This window comes from Geotrypetes seraphini, chromosome 1 (genome assembly GCF_902459505.1).
Source record: "Geotrypetes seraphini chromosome 1, aGeoSer1.1, whole genome shotgun sequence".
Classification (NCBI taxonomy): Eukaryota; Metazoa; Chordata; class Amphibia; order Gymnophiona; family Dermophiidae; genus Geotrypetes; species Geotrypetes seraphini.
The window spans coordinates 398,265,913-398,280,403 of NC_047084.1; the positions used below are offsets into that span (position 1 = coordinate 398,265,913).

General features: G+C 43.3%; 1 protein-coding gene across 1 annotated transcript in view; it reads right to left on the bottom strand.

Annotated features, from left to right (window-relative positions):
* GNE (glucosamine (UDP-N-acetyl)-2-epimerase/N-acetylmannosamine kinase) overlaps positions 1-14,491 on the bottom strand; it is a 547,927-nt gene that overhangs the window by 216,810 nt on the left and 316,626 nt on the right.

Here is a 14,491-nt window from a genome sequence, read left to right on the forward strand (position 1 = left end):
TACGGGTGTAAAGAAAAGCAGTTCCATAGTTACAGAAAAGCCAAGCTTGAATTATGAAAATGTTGCAGCATGAACTTTTTAAAGCCATGATTTAAATTTCACTGAAATTAATTTAGAGACTCCGACCTTACAAGTTGCTAAAACTATTTGCAAAAGACATTTCTGGACTCATATAAAAAATTTTGAACGAAAAAACAGACTTTATCTTAAACCACGTTACTTTAAATCATTTCATTTGAATTAGGCTTCTGAACTTTAATTATGCTTTTGCATAATTTCATAGACTTATTCTGATATTGTATTAATAACTGTATTTTCTTTATCATTGTCTTCATGCATTGTTCTCAGAAAATATTTTGTGTATCCTGTATTTTAAATTTTATTTCATATGACTGTATTTCCATACACAGTGGCAGCTTCTAAGCTGTAACACAGTGCCACAATATTGTTTAATTGGGTTTAACAGCTGATATCATCAGTCCTTTTAATGATTTTAATTTAAATTTGAGAAATGAGTTCCTGCAACACACACAGAAAAAGAAAACTTATATCTGATGTGCATGCATTATCTGCACATGAGTACATTTCCATATTAAGCATATATTTGGGTTTTCTTAACACTGTGCATTATTTTACACTTTATTGATTTAATTCCAAGATTTTATAACATAACACTTTTGAGCATAGGGACCAATTAAATTAGGTAATACTGAGGTTCTCTTTATCTTAGGGAAATCTAGGGTTCTATTTTTCTTTAGCTATACTTTCTCTAAATTTTCTGACTTTTAAACTTTAAAAGTACTGGAGTTTCATGAATACCTCTATGAATAAAACAACAGACACTAGGTTAGTCTCTGCTCTAGGACTGTACTTGCACCTAGAACAGACACTGACTGTCTAGCTATCATTGGAATGGTAAGTTTCCTATATGATATGGTTTAGACAGCAACTTACATAAATGTACACTTAGATGGGTTTTATATAGAATAGTGGATGGGATTTGCTTGCATTCTCACTAGAGAATTCAAGTAAGCTTTGGGTAAGATCTTCTAGGCACCTGCCGTTGCAGGCCTAGGTAGTACATTTTTCTGGCTTTTGCTATCTAATTGGCATTAAAAGAATATACTTGCACAGACACACACTGATCCATAAGAAGAACCGTACCCTGAGTAAACCCCAGCGCCACAGATAAGACCACGAGCTCAATTCTGAATATTACTTCATAAATTCAGAAATATTCAAGAGGGGATTGAGTAGTGGCTCGTGGCCAGCAGGGGGTGCTGTTTATGGGACGATATTGAGGTCAGAAGCATGATAGTGCAGTATTTTTGTAGCGCCAGTTTTTCGTATGATTCTGGGTAATTCTAGTTAGACAAACATCTGTGTTAGTTAAGGACCGCGCCCAAATAGAAGCGTACGGAAAAACAGGTGAATAAAACATTTAAATATAATGTAGCTAAGGCCAGAAGAAAAAACATACTAAGGATTAATATAAGGGAAAGCATAATAATATCTGTGTATGTACTTTGCTGTTGAGCCAAATCATGGTGGAAATCAGGATTACATGGAATCCATTTTGGGTTCTTTGTGTTTACCAGTGACTAGTTTCTGTCTTCTTTGTCCTCTCTGAATTTTTCCCGCTCCCAGCAGCGTGGTGTTAAGTAATACCACATGTACTGTAGACTGGCTAGGAAGATCACGTGTCCTAAACTGAGATATAAAATGTATGAAGTATGAATGGCCAAGATATGAATGAAATTATGAATGTGTGGGGCCCCTGAATGTAATATGTGGTGATATGATTGTGGAAATATAAATGGTTTTATAAGCAGAAACATTAAGAAAAAATCTTGAGCACAACATCTGGAAGTGATTAGAGTCAGTCTCAAGAATAGGGAAAAGGGGGGCATTGGAAGCCCACGCTTCAGGAAGAGGAGAGGGGGATTTAACCCCCCTTTTTTCTCCTGAGTAAGATTTCTGTGTAAGGCTATGCAATTTGAATCTGTCAGCTTAGGAGTTTTTTCCTTTAAGGCTCAGAACTTGTCAGCATGGAAGGACTGAGAATTTACCATGTTAATAATTGTGAATTCTTTTGAATGTTAATGTTAATTCAGAAATCATCTGAAACTTTGACTAACTTTTAAACATGGAGGAATGTTTCTTTGTCTAAACTTTAAGACCACCCAGAGAAATGTTATTGGTCGTCAAACTTGATGATGTCACTAAACCAAAAGTTATATAATAGACTGTAATGAGATAGAAAGACGAGACCATTGTGAGAAGGCCAGTCTTTGGCCACGATGATGATCTCCCATGAGCGCAACGTAAGCAATTATGCTATTCTTTTGATCTAATAATGGGAAAATAGAACCAATAATTCAATAAATCCTGGTTATAATTTTAAAACCTTGCGCTGGTGTCATTTTGCATGTAGAATTATTTTCAAACCTGAAGCTTTCACAAATGGCGTCAATGCCCCATGCTCACATGAGATTCCCAAATAGTTTTAAGTTTCAAGTTTTATGAAAATTTTGATGTATCGCAATATCATTAATTCAAAGTGATTTACAATTAAAAAAAGGGTCTTAATTATTAACTACAACAGAAACACACAAACATGACGTACTGATACATAAGGGAAGTAGGGACATAGTAACATAGTAAATGACGGCAGATAAAGACCCAAATGGTCCATCCAGTCTGTCCAACCTGATTCAATTTAAATATTTTAAATCTTTTCTTCTTAGCTATATCTGGGCAAGAATCCAAAGCTCTATCCGGTACTGTGCTTGGGTTCCAAATGCTGAAATCTCCGTCAAAAACCTACTCCAGCCCATCTACACCCTCCCAGCCATTGAAGCCCTCTCCAGCCCATCCTCCCCCAAACGGCCATATACAGACACAGACCGTGCAAGTCTGCCCAGTACTGGCCATAGTTCAATATTTAATATTATTTTCTGATTCTAGATCCTCTGTGTTCATCCCATGCTTCTTTGAACTCAGTCACTGTTTTCCTCTCCACCATCTCTTTCGGGAGCGCATTCCAGGCATCCACCACCCTCTCTGTAAAGTAGAATTTCCTAACATTGCTCTTGAATCTACCACCCCTCAACCTCAAATTATGTCCTCTGGTTTTATCATTTTCCTTTCTCTGGAAAAGGTTTTGTTCTATGTTAATACCCTTCAAGTGTTTGAATGTCTGAATCATATCTCCCCTGTCCCTCCTTTCCTCTAGGGTATACATATTCAGGGCTTCCAGTCTCTTCTTATACGTCTTCTGGCGCTAGCCTCCTATCATTTTCATCGCCCTCCTCTGGACTGCTTCAAGTCTTCTTACGTCCTTCGCCAGATACGGTCTCCAAAACTGAACACAATACTCCAAGTGGGGCCTCACCAATGACCTGTACCAGGGCATCAACACCTTCTTCCTTCTACTGGCTACTCCTCTCTTTATACAGCCCAGCATCCTTCTGGCAGCAGCCACCGCCTTGTCACACTGTTTTTTCGCCTTTATCTTCAGACACTATCACCCCAAGGTCCCTCTCCCCGTCCGTGCATATCAGCTTCTTACCTCCCAGCATATACGTTTCCTTCTGATTATTAATCCCCAAATGCATTACTCTGCATTTCTTTGCATTGAATTTTAGTTGCCAGGCATTAGACCATTCCTCTAACTTTTGCAGATCTTTTTTCATATTTTCCACTCGCTCTTCGGTGTCTATTCTGTTACAAATCTTGGTATCATCTGCAAAAAGGCACACTTTTCCTTCTAACCCTTCAGCAATGTCACTCACAAACATATTGAACAGGATCGGCCCCAGCACTGAACCCTGAGGGACTCCTCTACTCACCTTTCCTTCCTCCGAGTGACTTCCATTAACGACCATCCTCTGGCGTCTGTCCGACAACCAGTTTCTAACCCTGTTCACCACTTTGGGTCCTAACTTCAACCCTTCAAGTTTGTGGAACCGTATCAAAGGCTTTGCTGAAATCTAAGTAAATTACATCTAGCATATGTCCACATTTCAGCTCTCCGGTCACCCAATCAAAAAATTCAATCAGGTTCGTTTGGCATGATTTACCTTTTGTAAAGCCATGTTGCCTCGGATCCTGTAACCCATTAGATTCAAGGAAGTACACTATCCTTTCTTTCAGCAACATGTCCATTATTTTTCCAACAACTGACGTGAGGCTCGCCTGTAGTTTCCCGCTTCATCCCTGTGACCACTTTTGTGAATAGGGACCACATCTACTCTCCTCCAATCCCCGGGAACCACTCCCATCTCCAGAGATTTGTTGAACAAGGCTTTAATAGGACCTGCTAGGGAGAACTACAATAAGCATAGTAAAGGACACATGATAGGAAAGTACAAAAAGGAGGGTAAAAGAAAGTTTAAAGTATTGATAAAAATTGAAAAGAAGTAAGAAATTTTAGCCTAAGATAGAGGACATGCGAGTTTATGCAGAGAATGGGATCAAAAGAGACTCCAAAGCATCCTTGTATAACCAGCATTTTAATAGCCCTTTAAATTTATTTAGTGATTTTTCTTCCTTAATAAATAATGAGTTACCTCTGAGGGCTTTTCAATAGGTAAACTTTTTAGTTCAATTTGCTCACCAGTTGAAGTTTCTCTTTGGCAGTCACTCTCCTGGATTTGGTTAAACCCCAAAGCTGTCTTTACCTCAGTTTCCACAGAACTCTCCTGCAAATGCAAGGAGTCCGTCTCCATACTCTCCTCTATGTTCACCTTGGCCTCCGGAGAGCTGGCAATCTGAGGAGGAGGGGGAGGTGCCCTTGCGTCGGACTCAGCATTGTTTTTAGTCCCAAGGAGACTGCATCCATCCCGCCTCTCTGGAGCGACTCCAGCGGGGAAGTTACTGACACACTTGGCATATCTTGTACACGCCACAGGAGCTCTTTAATATTGACGAAGGTGAGCCCAGCAGGTCGCAGCGAGGCTCCAGCAGCGCTTTGGCCTTTCCTCTTCGGCAAAGGTAGTTTATGCGAGGTCTCTGTAGTGTGTTGGTCAGCTAGCTAGACCCGCAGCTATTTTGGATCACATAGGAGGTTCTTAAACAAACTTGATAGGCTAAACTTAGGTTCCAAAGTGGTGAACTGGATTAGAAACTGGTTGATGGACAGATGCCAGAGGGTAATGGGTAATGGAATTTGCTCTGAGGAAGTTCCTCAGGGAGTTCCTCAGGGTTCGGTGTGGGGGGCCGATCCTGTTCAATATGTTTGTGAGTGACATTGCTGAAGGGTTAGAAGGAAAGGTTGTCTGGCAAAGTTACATAAGAAAACGGTGGCAACATGGCTTTACAAAAGGTAAATCGTGCCAAACCACCCTGATTGAATTTTTTGATTGGGTGACCAAAGAACTGGATCAAGTACATATGCTAGATATAATTTACTTAGATTTCAGCAAAGCATTTGACATGGTTCCTCATAGGAGGCTCTTAAATAAACTTGATAGGCTACACTTAGGATCCAAAGTGATGAACTGGATTAGAAACTGGTTGTTGGACAGATGCCAGAGGGTGGTGCTAAATGGAAGTCATTCGGAGCAAGGAAAGGTGAGAGTAGTGGAGTCCCTCAGTGTTTGGTGCTGGGGCCAATCCTGTTCAATATGTTTGTGAGTGATATTGCTGAAGGGTTAGAAGGAAAGGTTTGCCTTTTTGCGGATGATACCAAGATTTGCAATAGAGCAGACACCGAGGAGGGAGTGGAAAACATGAAAAAGGATTTACAAAAGTTAGAGGAATGGTCTAATATCAATGGTCTAAAATGGTCTAAAATTCAATGCAAAGAAATGCAGAGTAATGCATTTGGGGATTAATAATCGGAAGGAACCGTAAATGCTGGGAGGTGAGAGGCTGATATGCGCAGATGGGAAGAGTGAACTGGGGTGATAGTGTCCAAAGATCTAAAGGCGAAGAAACAGTGCGACAAGGCGGTGGCTATTGCCAGAAGGATGCTGGGCTGTATAAAGAGAGGCGTAACCAGTAGAAGAAAGGTGTTGATTCCTCTGTACAGGTCGTTGTTCAGTTTTGGAGACTGTATCTGGCGAAGAACATAAGACGACTTGAAGCGGTCCAGAGGAGAGTGACGAAAATGATAGGAGGTTAGCACCAAAAGACATATGAGGAGAGACTGGAAGCCCTGAATATGTATACCTTAGACTAAAGGAGGGACAGGGGAGATATGATTCAGACGTTCAAATACTTGAAAGGTATTAACGTAGAACAAAATCTTTTCCAGAGAAAGAAAAATGTTTACCAGAGGACATAATTTGATGTTAAGGAGTGTTAGACTCAAGACCAATGTAATAAAATTCTTTACAGAGAGGGTGGTGGATTCCTGGAATGCACTCCCAAGAGAGATGGTGAAGAGGAAAATGGTGTCAGAGTTCAAAAAAGCATGGGATGAACATAGAGGATCTAGAATCACAAAATAAAAGTAAATACTGAAGAACTAAAGCCAGCACTGGGCAGACTTGCACAGTCTATGTTTGTATATGGCCGTTTGGTTGAGGTTGGGCTGGGGAGGGCTTCAATGACTGGGATGGTGTAGATGGGCTGCAGTAAGCTTTGAGGGAGACTTCAGTAGTTGGAACCTAAGCACAGTACCGGGCAGAGCTTTGGATTCTTGTCCAGAAATAGCTAAGAAGAAAAAATAAAATAAAATAAAATTTAGATTGGATCAGGTTGGGCAGACTGGATGGACCACCTGGGTCTTTATCTGCCTTCATCTACTATGTTACTATGATACAAGATTTGTAACAGAGTAGACACCAAGGAGGGAGTGGAAAACATGAAAAAGGATCTGCAAAAGTTAGAGGAACTAAACCTCAATGCAAAGAAATGCAGAGTACACTCCTCCCTCCGTATTTGCAGTGATTAAGGGTATAACATAGCCATGAATACGGAAAAACCGCGAATAACTTTCTCATAGGTTATTCATGGTTTGAATAACTTTCTCATAGGTTATTCGCGGTTTTCTGTTAAAAACCCTCAAGAATATAAAACCACAAATAACCTATGAGAAAGTTATTCGCCTCCTCCCCCTGCCTGCCTGGGTCTCTCTTTAACCCTGGCCCTTCTACAGAGCAGGGGAGAAAGAGAAGCCCACCGCCAACTCCCATCGTGTCGCTGCAACCCCTCCCACCTCACCAAGCTGCCGATCTTACCTCCGGGTCCCCCTCACGCCCAGCACGTCTCCTCTCCTCAGAGCTGCGGACCCAAATTCCAGCAGCGCTCACATGACGGTCTTGGCCAATGGCAGGGCGATGCTCCAGTCCAAGTCATGGCAACAGGAGCTCGAGGGAGGGTGGCGGTGGCTGCCTGACGTGCAAGGGTCCCGGCAGAGATGAGCCCCGGTTGCATTTGGCCAGATTGAAATGAGGCTTTAACCCACCAGTTTGCAATGGCAGGTGTGCATCTCTTTACTTGATTTGGAATAGGTGTTGGTGGCATGGATGACGTAATTTTTGGGGGGGAGGAGCCAGCACGCTAAAAACTGCGAATAGTCGAAACCGCCGGTACCGAAACTGGGAATATGGAGGGAGGAGTGTAATGCATTTGGGGATTAGTAATCGGAAGGAACCGTATGTGCTAGAAGGTGAGAGGCTGATATGTACGGATGAAGAGAGGGGCCTTGGGGTGATAGTGTACAAAGATCTAAAGGAAAAGAAACAGTATGACAAGGTGGTGGCTGTTTCACGAAGGATGCTGGGTTGTATAAAGAGAGGCATAACCAGTAGATGAAAAAAGGTGTTGTTGCCCCTGTAGAGGTCATTGGTGAGGCCCTACTTGGAGTATTGTGCTCAGTTTTGGAGTCCGTATCTGGCAAAGGACATAAGAAGACTTGAAGCGTTCCAGGGAAGGGCGACGAAAATGGTAGGAGGTTTGCACCAAAAGACGTATGAGGAGAGACTGGATGCCCTGAATATGTATACCCTAGAAGAAAGGAAAGATGGTGGAAATCTTAAATAAAGTAGAAAACATCTCTGAAAACAAAAAGGTAAAAAATAACAAAAATAAATTATTTTTTTTTTATATAGGAAAATTAATTTTATTACCTTCCCTTATGTTCTTTCCATTTACGGTTTTTTCGTTTATCTAGCTTAACACCAATTTTGTAACTTTACCCCTTTTTTTCCTTCTGTATCCAAGTTTGTCAGTACGTTTGTTCGTCTCGCCCATTTTAAATAGTATGTTAATTTTATGACTTACTGTAGTAATCCATGTTGGAACCAACGACGTCAACAGGAGGAACTACAACAGGACTGCACTAACTGATCAGTTCAGGATCCTGGGGAGGAAACTGAAACTGAGGGCAAGGAAAATAGCCTTCTCAGAGATCCTGCCAGTACCGAGAGGGGACGCACGGAGGCAAAGCGAACTACAAGCAATAAACGGTTGGCTCAGGAGATGGTGCGAGGAGGAGGGTTTCCTTTTTGTTCGGAACTGGACAACTTTCTTGAGAAAGAATAAGCTCTACAGGAGAGACGGACTGCACCTGAGCACGACTGGGACGAGGATGCTGGCAAGCAACGTCCAGAGCGTCATAGATTTGGCTTTAAACTAAGGAAGAGGGGAAAGCCGACAGTCAATCTGACACATTGGACAAAAGTATCAAATAAGGATACTGAGCAAGGACATTGTAAAAGAGGGCTCGGGACTGAGTGGGAATTTTTGGAAAAAGGACCTAAGGAAGCAATACAAGGGCCCAGGGCCAAGGACATTGAGCAAGGACATTGTGAAAAAGGGATCGGGGCTGAGAGGGAATTTTTCGGAAAAGGACCTAAGAACGCAATGCAGAGGACCAGGGCCAAGGACATTGAGCAAGGACATTGTAAAAAAGGGATCAGGGCTGAGTGGGAATTTTTGGGAAAAGGACCTAAGGACACAATGCAGAGGACCAGGGCCAAGGATATTGAACAAGGGCACTGTAAAAGAGGACTCAGGACTGAGTTGGAATTTTTTGAAAAAGGACCTAAGGATGAATCGCAGGGGTCTAGGGCACAAATGAAATTAATAAGCAGGACTAACAGAGAACAACGGGATCCAGAGGGACAACCAAAAATGGGGAAACAGGCTGAGGACGAAACAGATACACCACAGGAGGAGGATGACCGAGACGAGGCTTGGGGACTAGCAACTCACGAGGGGGACGCCAGGAGTGCCAAACCACGAGGAAAACCAGCAAGAAAGGGGAACAACCGGGACTTACATTGCCTGTACACTAAAGCTAGGAGCCTAAGGGCTAAAATGGGAGAGCTGGAAGTCTTAGCCAGCAAAAAGGGCCTAGACATAATTGGAGTCACAGAAACGTGGTGGACTGATGACAATAAATGGGACGTGGCTTTACCAGGGTTCAAACTCTACAGGAGAGATAGGTCACACAAAAAGGGTGGAGGAATAGCGCTATATATAAAAGATTCCATACCTTCAACCAGGATGGAAACAACAGTAAGGGCGGATGACTTGGAATCACTATGGGTTAAGCTACCAGGAGGAACAGGAGCAGACATAAAATTGGGTCTGTACTATCACCCACCTGGACAATCAGAAGAAATCGACCAAGACCTGGAGGCCGAACTGAAGCAGTTATGCAAAAGCGGAAGTGTGGTGGTGATGGGGGATTTCAACTACCCGGGAATAGACTGGAGCATCGGGCACTCAAACTGTATGAGGGAGACCAAATTCATGGAGGTCACGAGGGACTGTTTCTTGGAACAGCTGGTCACGGAACCAACACGGGGAGATGCCACTCTTGACCTAATCTTCAACGGACTAGGGGGACCTGCTAAGGAGGTGGCAGTACTAGCCCCACTAGGGAACAGCGATCACAACACGATCCAGTACAGGCTAGAAATTGGATCATCAAAGGTGAAAAGAACCACAACGACAGCACTCAACTTCAAAAAAGGGAATTATGATGCCATGAGGAAAATGGTGGGAAAGAAACTCAACGATACCGCAAGGAAGATGGAGTCCGTAGAAAAAGCCTGGACCCTACTCAAGGGCACGGTGTACGAAGCACAGAACCTTTGCGTCCCCAAGTTCAGGAAATGATGCAAGAAAAATAGAACAAAAAAACCAGTGTGGATAACAAATGCAGTGAAAAAGGCGATAAGTGATAAGAAGGCATCATTCAAAAAATGGAAAAAGGACCAGACAGAGGACAACCATAAGGAGCATAAAAAACACCAAAAGGAGTGTCACCGAGTGGTTAGGAAAGCAAAAAGAGAATATGAAGAGAGACTGGCGGGGGAAGCAACAAACTTCAAATCATTCTTCAGGTACGTTAAGGGGAAGCAACCAGCAAGGGAGGAAGTGGGACCCTTGGATGATGGAGACAGAAAGGGAGTGGTAAAAGAGGAAAAGGAGATAGCTAACAGGTTAAATGAGTTCTTCACGTCAGTTTTCACGAGGGAGGACACAACCAACATTCCGGAACCCGAGGAGATCGTAAAAGGAGATCAGGATGAAAATCTGATCCAACTAGAGGTGAGCAAGGTGGATGTCCTCAGGCAGATAGACAGGCTAAAGAGCGACAAATCGCCAGGTCCGGACGGCATTCACCCAAGGGTACTCAAGGACTAAGGAACGAAATAGCTGAGCCACTTCGACAAATATGCAACCTATCCTTAAAAACTGGAGAGATTCCGGAGGACTGGAAAAAAGCAAATGTCATGCCCATCTTCCAGAAAGGCTCAAGGGGAGACCCAGGAAACTACAGGCCGGTGAGCTTGACCTCGGTCCCGGGAAAGATGATGGAAGCGCTGATTAAAGACAGCATCTGGGAACACATCGAAAACAATGGGCAGCTAAAATCGAGTCAGCATGGCTTCTGCAAGGGCAGGTCATTCCTCACGAACTTATTATACTTCTTTGAGGGGGTAAACAGCCAGGTGGATAAAGGGGAATCCATAGACATCATTTACCTTGACTTCCAAAAAGCCTTCGACAAGGTACCACACGAAAGACTGCTAAGGAAGCTATGGAACCACGGGGTGCAAGGGGTGGTCCACCGATGGATCAAAAACTGGCTGGCAGACAGGAAACAGAGGGTTGGAGTAAAGGGTCATTACTCAGATTTGTAATGGGTCACGAGCGGAGTTCCACAGGGGTCGGTGCTGGGACCGCTCCTGTTCAATATATTTATTAACGACCTGGAGGCGGGAACAAAATGTGAGGTTATTAAATTTGCGGATGACACTAAACTATACAGCAGGGTCAAAAACATGGAGGACTGCGAAGACCTCCAAAAAGATCTGACAACGCTGGAAGAGTGGGCCACAAAGTGGCAAATGAGCTTCAACATAGGGAAATGCATGTTGGAAAAAAGAACCCGATGTTCACTTACAAGATGGGGGGGATCACCGCTAGGGGTGAGCAACCTTGAAAGAGACCTGGGAGTGATGGTAGACACAACATTGAAGGCGTCGGCGCGGTGCGCCACAGCCTCAAGGAAAGCGAACAAAATGTTGGGTATCATTAAGAAAGGTATCACAACCAGGACAAAGGAAGTCATCCTGCCACTGTATCGTGCAATGGTGTGCCCGCACCTGGAGTACTGTGTCCAGTACTGGTCGCCGTACCTCAAGAAGGACATGGCAGTACTTGAGAGAGTCCAGAGAAGAGCAACTAAGCTAATAAAGGGTATGGGGGACCTCTCATATACTGACAGACTGAAAAAGCTAGGGCTTTTCTCCCTGAAGAAGTGACAACTTAGAGGAGACATGATAGAAACCTTCAAGATCATGAAGGGCATAGAAAGAGTGGACAGGGACAGATTTTTCAAATTGTGGGGAACCACAAGTACAAGGGGGCACTCAGAGAAATTGAAAAGGGAAAGGTTTAGAACAAACGCCAGGAAGTTCTTTTTCACCCAGAGGGTAGGGATACATGTAACGCGCTACCGGAGGATGTGATAAGCAGAAGCACGTTACAGGGATTCAAAGAAGGTCTGGACAGGTACCTGGAGGACAAAGGGATTGAGGAGTACAGATAGGAATAGAGGTAAGGTTATAGGGATAGGATTAGAGGTAATTTATAAAATTTAGTCAGAGACCACTGTTCAGGCAGTGGGCCTGATGGGCCTCCACGGGAGCGGACCGCTGGGCGAGATGGACCTCTGGTCTGCCTCAGCGGAGGCAACTTCTTATGTTCTTATGTTCTTATATTTTGGTTGTAACTCGCTTAGTAAATTATGGATAAGCGATTTATCAAATATAAATAAACTTGAACTTGAAATATGATTCAGACAAAATCTTTTCCAGAGAAATTTGAGGTTGAGGGGTGGTAGCCTCAAGAGTAATGTAAGGAAATTCTTCTTTACAAGGTGGTTGATACCTGGAATGCACTCCCGAGGGAGGTGGTGGAGAGGAAAACAGTGACAGAGTTCAAAAAAGTGTGGGATGAGCACAGAGGATCTCTAATCAGAATATAATGGTAAATACTGAAGAACTAAGGCCTACCATTATTTTCTGGGCAGACTTGCACGGTCTGTGTCTGTATATGGCTGTTTGGTTGAGGATGGGCTGGGGAGAGCTTGGGTTTGGTTGAAGATGGGCAGGGGAGAGCTTCAATCGCTGGGATGGTTTAGATGGGCTGGTGTGAGCTTTGACAGAAACTTCAGAAGATGGAACCTAAGCACAGTACAGATATTGTAAACCTTTCCTGCCCTTTTTGTCCTCTTGTGTCTAGTTTGGTTAATCGGTTTGCATACATTTCCCTTATGATTTTATTTTAAATATAGCCCATTGTTTTTATTTATTGTACACCACTTTGATTTGACTTTTTTGTTTAAGATAGTGGTATATCAAATAAAATAAACTGTAAATAGCTAAGAAGGAAAATTTAAATTAAATCAGTAATTTAAAGAGAGGATAAGGTTGGGCAGACTGGATGGACCATTTGGGTCTTTATCTGCCGTCATCTAGTATGTTACTTTGTTAAACCTATCAAAGCTCAGAGCAAAATAATATATACTTACCCAAAGATATGTCTTCTAGAGAGGAAGTGCTTGCAGAGGGTCCCTGGCGACGGAAAAGTAGCAGTTCTCCCTTTGTCATTTCCGGCATTATTTCCCTCCTGGTTCTTTGGAACTAAAAAGTGCTGTTTTTGTCATCAGGCATTGGAAAGGGCAGTCAGTGGACAACAGGGTCCTGCCTGCAGGAGTGAAAAACGTGGATGCTCCTGAGAGAACTAGAGGAAGTGCTTGCGGAGGGTACTTGATAACAGAGAGTGCCAGGTCTCCCCTTGTTGTTTCTTGCATTGTTTCCCTCCTGGTTCTTTGGAACTAAAATGTCGTTAACATCAGGAACTGACATCGAGGCCTTCCTGCAGAAGTGAAAAATGCCCCCCCCCAGATGTGTTACCCATAAATGTTCTCTTTCTGCTTTAACGATTGTAGCTCATCCTCCTTTCCTTTTGTATCTGTACTGAATTTTGTATGTATGCATTATTTTGTAATAAATTGCCATATGGTTTTTCCCCTATTTTAATTTGTAATAAGCTTTGAAATATTTGACATTGCGTGCACATCAATTTTTTTTTTTTTCCCAAAAATCTTTTTTATTTTTATCATAAAATGAAAATACAAAGAAAATATACAATAATCCTGAAACAAATACAACCAGGAATCAAAACCAGAACACACGATGAAAGTGTCTACCGCGTGGTATCTGCACAGAGACAAATGGACCCAACCAAGAAACCAAGCACCACCCCCCCCACCCCTCCAAGCACTCCAGTGTCAGAAATTCAAGAGGGCACTTTGGGCGCCATGGGACAAACTATCCCAAACTGGAGCCCAAACTGCACATCAAATTTTAATAAAACTTGAAACTTGAACTTGACGCTCCTGAGAGAACCAGAGGAGGTGCTTGCAGAGGGTACTTGACGACGGAGAATAGCAGTTCTCCCCTTGTTGTTTCCTTCCTGGTTCTTGGAACTACAAGTGCCATTTTTGTCATTGGGCACTGGGGTCCTGCCTGCAGGAGTGAAAAATGCGGACGCTCCTGTGGCACATGGCCACAGGGCATGGCCTAAGGGGCATGCTAGGCCCCTTAGGAGTCTTGAAGCCATGAGAAGCTAGTGTGTTTGGGGCTGAAAAAGGGTCCGGGTGATCTGGAGTAGGCAAGGTTAAGGCTAATCTGCATTTCTGTGGAGCAAAGTTGGGTCAGGGCGGAGGGGAAAAATGGAAGAATTCTTCCTCCCTTTTTTTTTTCTTGTTGAGGTGCTGGAATTGTGTTCGTCGGTCTCCACTAGGGCTGATGAGTAGTCAGATGTTCAGGGGCATCACTGTGGGGCTATGTTGGGTGGGTAGAGACTGTGTCTTTGTACAGGTTGTACAGTGTGCCGAACGGCTGCGCGCCATTAGGCGCTGAGCTTTTTAACTGGCTCAGCAGCTGGAGCATCGGTGAGGGCAGGAGTGCTCTCCCACGCCCGAGGGGATCCTCTGTTACTCTGGGAAGAACAA